Raw genomic sequence first — 7,710 nt, forward strand, 5'->3', positions numbered from 1 at the left:
TTTTACTTCCTGATTATTTTGCTTTCTGATATTAATCAGGCCTATATTCCTTAATAATATTAAAAATGTTAATTCTTCCAGTTTTTACAATTAATTTAAACTTTTATTAAACACTGAAAAACAGCATTTATGCGTTATAGAAGTACTGCCTCTTGGGACCATCTATTTCTTCTATATATTTATTTTTTCTTTGGCAGTAGAGGCACTTATTTCTTTATTTCTCTGGTGGTCCCAAAGAAGGAAATACATGCATCTTGAGTAAAGAATGTGAGAAATAAAAACTTTTAAGTTGCATTAGGAACATGAGGGAAATAAACAACTGTCAAAAAAGGCCTAGAGGCCCCACTAGAAAAATCCCCACAGATTGCAGTAGATTTAAGTTTGCAATAAAATGTGTTAGCAGAAAAGGTTGGTGTTTTTAAGTGGCACACTGAGAAGCATTGCATCAGAGGTAATAGTCACTCCCTGAAGATTTCTGGTGAGGCCACTTAGGTTCTGGGGTTTTTTGTTTGCTTTTGGTGAATCCTTACTAGCATTCTTTTTAGTGGTTATAGAGACATAAAGTCATAGAATTGTGAAGCTAAGAGAGACCCCATAGGTCATTTAGCCTCACTCTATCATGATGAGGAGACCAAGGCCCAGCGAAGTTATTTAAGGTCCCAAAGAGAAAGGGGAAAAAAAAAGACTGAAGAAATCAAAGTTAGAAAAGCTTAAGATTGACAATAAACTTCAACTAACTTGAAATTTGCAGCAGTGATTGAGAAAAGATGCAGTGACAAAGCTTGATGGTCAGCTTAGTGGAGTAACTTGTTTTTGCAACCTCCAGAAGATCCTAGGTTAGCCTACAAACACCAAACATCCCCAGCTTTCCAAAGAGACAGGATAGTGCTTCTTCTCACCTCTCCTACTATCACACAATGTAATATTTAGCCTGATCAACTCATATATTACCAAGGAAGGACTTTGCAGGAGAAGTGGCACAAAGGATATCATTAGAGCAATATATAATTGGAAAAGGAAGTAGGCAGGATCAATATCAGAAGTAAAGGATAGTAGATCAATATGCTCTGTTGGTAGCTAGGTAAAGGTGAGGCAGTATATGCAAATCACTTAACTTTCCTTTTAAGGAGGACACCCAGATCATCCATGTCTTCATTAGTGACTCTCCCAGACTTTCTTTGTAATGCCCCAGAAACCTTTTATGCTAGGCAGGATATTTGTCTCCACCAGTGATGAGAGAATCCCATACTAATGAGCTTTTGGGCTAGGTTAATAGTAAAATTTAGATAAATTATGTCTATCGCATTCCTCATTCTACTAGTTTAGTCAGCCTATAAATCAGAAAAAAATCAGGTTAGTTTGGCATGACCTGTCTTTAATGAAACTATGCTGGCTGTCTGCAATAGCTGCATCCTTTTAAATCTGTTTGCTGGCTAGTTGGTTAATGACACATTATAGAATTTCCCCAGGAATCAAAGGGAAGACATGATAGACACTGCCAGCTCCTTTCATGTCTTCTCAGAGTCCTTTCCTTCAGCAAGTCAAAGCGGGGTTGGTGTTGCCTGTCTTCCCTCTTGAAGCTCAAAGCCTTCAGAAGCACCCTGAGTGATTGCAGAGACCAAAGCTTGAAGAACACTCAAGAACACTGAAGAGACTGAAGCTCTCTTTCTCTTGCCAACTCTTCCCTGCCCCTTATACAGAGTGGGGGCATTTATCTCTACCACTAAGAAGAGAATCTCATACTAATGGGCTTTGGAACTGGGCTTACCTTTAGAAAACATTTGGTAAAGTATTGGCAAAGTACTCTATTTTCATGGAAAAGAAGGAGACCTTGAGGAGGAGATTACAAAGAGATAGAATTGAAACTAGATTACTGATCAGTCTCCAAGAGTATTAACGTGGCGAGAGGCTTTTAATGAACTCCCCCAGGAATCTGTGCTTCTTCTGTGCTATTTAATACTGTAAATGACTCAAATACTATAATACATGACATCCATCTGATGCAAAGCTGGGAGGACTATTTAATACACTGCATGAAATAATCAAGATCCAAAAAAGTCTAGATGGGCTGATCATTGGGCTCAGTTTAATAAAATAGAATTCATTTGGGATAAAAGTACTCTTAAATTTAAAAAAAATCAACATTAGTATAAAATGGGGCTAAAAATGGTTAGTAATTTATTTGAAAAATGAGATAGGGAGGCGTAGCCAAGATGTCAGAGTAAAGGCAGGGACTTGCCTGAGCTCTTTCCCAAACCTTTCCAAATACCTTTAAATAATGACTCTAAACAAATTCTAGTGCAGCAGAACCCACAAAAAGACAAAGTGAAGTAATTTTCCAGCCCAAGACAACTTAGAAGGTCAGCAGGAAAGGTCTATTGGACCAGCATGAGAGAGGAGAACAGTCCTTGCCCCAGTAACCAGGAACAGGCCTCAGGGAGACTGACTCAGTGGCAGCAATGGCTGTTTCCAGACCTTTCAAGAAATTATCAAGGAATTTGATAAAGCCATGATCAAAAAAAGAGCCTAGACATCATCTTTTAAGAAATGATCAAGGAAAACTGGCTTGATATTCTAGAATCAGAGGGTAAAAGAGAAATTGAAAGAATTCAGCAATCACCTCCTGAGAGGAATCCCAAAAGGAAAACTCCCAGGGATACTATAGCCAAATTCCAGAGCTCCCAGGTCAAGGAGAAAGTATTGCAAGCAGCCAGAAACAATTCAAGTATTGAGGCACCACAGTCAGGATAACACAAGATTTAGCAGTTTCGACATTAAAGGATTGGAGGGCTTAGAATATGATATTTCAGAGGGTAAAGGTGCTAGGATTACAACCAAGAATCACCTACCCAGCAAAACTGAGTATTATCCTTCAGGGGGGAAGATAGATATTCAATGAAATAGAGGACTTTCAAGCATTCCTGATGAAAAAGCCAGAGCTGAATAGGAAATTTGACTTCAAAATACAAGACTCAAGAGAAGCATAAAAAGAAACAGGAAAGAGAGATCACAAGGGACTTAATAAGGTTAAACTGTTTACATTCCTGCATGAGAAGATGATTCTTCTGACTCATAAGAACTTTCTTATTAGGAGGGCAGATAGAAAGAATATATATAAACAGAGGGCACAGGTAGGAGTTCAATATGAAGGGATGATATCTTAAAAAATAAATTTAAGGTGTAAGGAAGGAATGTACTGGGAGAAAGGGAAAGGGAGAGGCAGAATGGGGTAAATTATCACATAAAAGAGGCAAGAGGGGTGCAGTGAGTGAAACTTACTCTCATGAGAATTGGCTCAGAGAGAATAACATACACACTCAATTGGATATAGAAATCTATTTTACCCTATAGGAAAGTGGGAGAGGAAGAGGGGGGGGGTTATAGAAAGGAGGGTAGATTAGGGGAGGGGTAGTCAGAAGCAAAATACTTTTGAGGAGGGACAGAGTGAAAGGAGAGAGAGAATATAGAATAAACAGGAGTGGGGAATAGGATGAAGGGAAATACAATAAAAAAAAATTTTTCTCTGATAAAGGCCTCATTTCTCAAACATAAAGAACTGAGTCAAATTTATAAAAATAAGAGCCATTCCCCAATTCATAAATGATCAAAAGATATGAAATTTTTAGATGAAATAATGAAAGCTACCTATAGACATGTGAAAAAAAAATTCTAACTCACTATTGATTGGAGAAATGCAGATTAAAACAATTTTTAGGTATTACCTTATACCTATTTGATTGGCATATAGGACAGAAAAGGAAAAGGGCAAATGGTGGCAGGGATCTGGGAAAAATGCCAAATTAATGCACTTTGGTGGAACTGAGAACTGATTCAACCATTATGTAGAGCACTTTGGAACTATGCCCAAACCATGCTATAAAACCATACACATACCCTTTGACCTAGCAATACCACCCCTAGATCTCTATCTCAAAAGAGATGAAAAACAAACAGGAAAAGGGCCTATTTGTACAAAAATATTTACAGCAGCTCTTTTCCGGGGGCAAAAAATTAGAAATCGTCCATCAATTGGGGAATGGCTGAACAAATGGTGGTATGTGATTATGTCGGAATACTATTATGCTATAAGAAATAATGGGCAGGATGTTCTCAGAAAAACCTGAAAAGACTTACATGCACTGATGTAAAATGCTTTGTACTTTGTACAAAGTAATAGCAATATCATAGGATTATCAACTATGAATGACTTTGCTATTTTCAGCAATACTCTGAAGGACTTATGATGAAAAATGAAGAACTGATGGTATCTGAATACAGTTTGAAGTATAGTTTATTTTTCTTGAAGTTCGCCCCCCACTTTGGTCTATGTTTTCTTTCACAACATGACTATTATGGAGATGTTTTGCATGACTACATATATATAACCTATATCAAATTGTTTGCCTTCTCAAAGTGGGGGGGATGGGGCAGGAGGGAGAGAATTTGGAACTCAAAGTTTTAAGAACAAGTGTTAAAAATTGTTTTTACATGTAATTGGGGAAACATAAAATATTAAATAAATTTTTAAAAATCAAGAAAAATGGTCTAGGAGTTTTAATGGACTGCAAACTCAATAGAAATCAGTAGTGTGAATTGGCAGCCAAAACAAACTCATATATTGAGAAGTATTTTTTTTAAGTGGCAGCATCACATAGTGAATAAAGCTAACCTTAAATCCAGGAAGACCTGGGTTCAAGTCATGCCTTTGACACATGGCAGTAACCCTAGGCAAATCATTTAATCCCTTGGTGCCCTGAGCCATTCTCTAAGATGGTAAGTTGCAGAGAAATCACTGATCTCCATTGTGGGCTATTTCTTCACCTAAGAATTTCCTATACCAATAAAATCATGTCTGGTACAAAAACCAAAGGGTTAATGGGGATTAGACCAGTGACTTTACTGGTTGAGAGAACTACTGGTGAGTCCCTTTACTATTCATCTTTAGTTAGACTACATCTGGAATATTGTGTTCAATTCTAGGGCCACAGTCTAGGAATGACATTGCTAAGCTAGAGGGCATCCAAAGGAGTTTCACCAGAAAAATGAAGGGCCAGGAGTTCACAAAGATCCCTTGAAGAAACTGGAAATGTTTAGCCTGGAAAAGAGAAGACTCAAAGGGAAACATGAGAGCTGTTTTCAAGTATTTGAAGAACTATCATGTTTAACAGAGATGACATTTGCTCTGTTTAGCTCCAAAGGGCAGAATCAAGAGAAATCAGTGTAAGTGGCAAAGAAGCACATGTAGTCTTAAAGTCAAGAAAAAACTTCCTAATGATTAGAGCTGTCAAAGGAATGGGTTGCCTCGGAAAGCAATGGGTTCCCCCTAATTGGATGTCTCCAAATAGAGGATGGATGACCACTTGTCAAGTATGTTATTTTGGGGGAGTCCTTGTTATGTACAGTTGGATTAAGTGGTTTCTGAGATCCCTTCTAACTCTGACATTTTGTGATTCTGGGACACCTTAAGGGATTGTTACAAAGCTCAAATGAGATGAAAAGCAGTTTACAAACTATAAAGTGTTCTATAAATTCCAGTGTTAATGATGATGATGATGAGGAGGAGGAGGAGGAGGAGGAAGAGGAGGAGGAGGAGGAGGATAGATGATGTCAAAAGAACCAAAGAAAGGATCTGCAGCAAGGAAGGTCTGAAGCATTTTGGTGAATCCCCTGTGGAGAATTTGTGTGAGAATATTTATAAGAATGTTGCGGGATGAGACGGTATAGAGGGTTTGTGATCTCCATCAAACCTGTGAAACATGACGGTTCCTCAAATATTTGAAAATAGTTCTCAAGTTCCCCTGGAGTCATCTCTTCTCCAGGCTAAACATCCCTGATTTTTTCAAGTGATCTTCATGAACTCCTGGCCTTTCATCATTCTGATAAATCTCCTCTGGATGCTCTCTAGCATCCAGGTTGATGAAATCATAGATCCACTGAATAATCAAAGTATCTGTTTTGATAAGGAGGAGAAAGTTATAATAGCAAATGGCTTGGATCTTTAGGAAACTACTTGACTTGCTTGGGAAGTGTGCATTGCCCACTATTTGGAAGCTGAAACCTCTGACATAGAATTAGCCTGAATATCATCAATACATGCTATATAGAGTAGCCTTTTTAATAATGTAGCTTTCAATTCAGTAGGCTATCTGGCATAGTGGCTAGACAGCTGACCTTAGAGTCAGAAAAACCTGGTTTCAGGTTCTACCTCTGACACATCCTGGTTGTGTGATTCTGAGTAAGTCCCTTAACTTCTCATGGCCCCAGGCAATTATCTATGACTAAACACTGTAAAGCATTTGCATTGTAAAGCATTTGTAGATGGAGTTCTCTTACCAGGAGTTCACTATTCCAAAGAAATCAAAGGTCTGGTACCTAAATTTAAAAAAAATCATACAGTGATAAAAATTCATTCATATAGCAATCAAGCCATGTTTGAGGTTGCTTTTTGCCTATATATGCAATGCTAACTTCAGCCTAATAGGGCAAATGTCAGAAAAAAAAAAACAGATAAGAAGCAAGATATGTTGTCTCCCCATTAGTATTCAGAGCTCATTCAAGGCAAGGAGTGTTTTTATGGTTTTACACTTTTTTTAAAATTCCGCTGTAATCTTCTTGAGTTCAAGAACTATATCTCTCTTAGTGCCTCACACAGTAGGTCATAGATTCATAGCCTTAGTGCTGGAAGGGGCCTTGCTATCATCTGGTCCAGTACCCTCATTTTACAGATAAGGGAACTGAGGCCCAGAAAGGGAAGTAGTGATTTGCTTAAAATTACACGGGTATTAAGGAGAAGAACTAGGATTTGTACTCAGGTCCTCTGACTCCTCATCTAATGCTCTTTCCACATGCTGTCTCCCCCAAACTGAAGTGAAATAACTAGGAATTGAACAGGAAGGTTTTTAATTCAGGCATTTTATTCAACACTGTCCCATTGACGTCTCTCTTCAAGGAGCCATCATTTCCTCAGGGTATAGTCTTTCTACTGATGTAGACTGGGACTTTTCCATGCCTCAGTAAACTGAGTTGTTATGCCCTGAAAAATAAATCACTATCTAAATAGCTAAAGGAGGATTTTGTTGTTGTTCAGACATTTTCAGTCACATCTGACTCTTTGTGACCCCATATGGTGTTTTCTTGGCAAAGATACTTTGTCATTTCCTTTGCCAGCTCATTTTACAGATGAGGAACTGAGGCAAACAAGGTTAAGTGACTTGCTTAGGGTCCCACAGCTAGTAAGTAGGTAAGGCTGGATTCGAACTTATGGAGTCTTACTGATTCCAAGCCCAGTGTTCTATCCACTGCACCACCTAGCTACCCCAAAAATAAAATTTTAGGGATTTATATCACATAGACTATAGATCATAAGCTAGAAAATCATAATTGCCTTACTTGGGTTTTTATTTTGGGTATTTATTTTTTTAGTCTTTCTCTAAGACCTTATTATGGTGTGGAAGTAACTTTAGGTTCTCCAAGTTTATATGCAGCAAAGTACAAACTCTTGTAGGTCCTATGAAGGTAGGAAGGTTTTGAGTAAAGGTCCAGTGATGAAATGTATTAGCCTATCAGTTTAAGCCTAGCTAGCCTTGGAGAGGTTTATCAGCATACACTTTACCTTTCACCTTAACTGCTTCTCATATATGACAGTCCATTTACCATCTCCATGATTTTTCTCTGGCTACCCCACATGCCTAGAATCTGCTCCCCTCTCAA

Source organism: Phascolarctos cinereus, unplaced genomic scaffold (assembly GCF_003287225.1).
Source record: "Phascolarctos cinereus isolate Bilbo 61053 unplaced genomic scaffold, phaCin_HiC Scaffold_9;HRSCAF=440, whole genome shotgun sequence".
NCBI lineage: Eukaryota > Metazoa > Chordata > Mammalia > Diprotodontia > Phascolarctidae > Phascolarctos > Phascolarctos cinereus.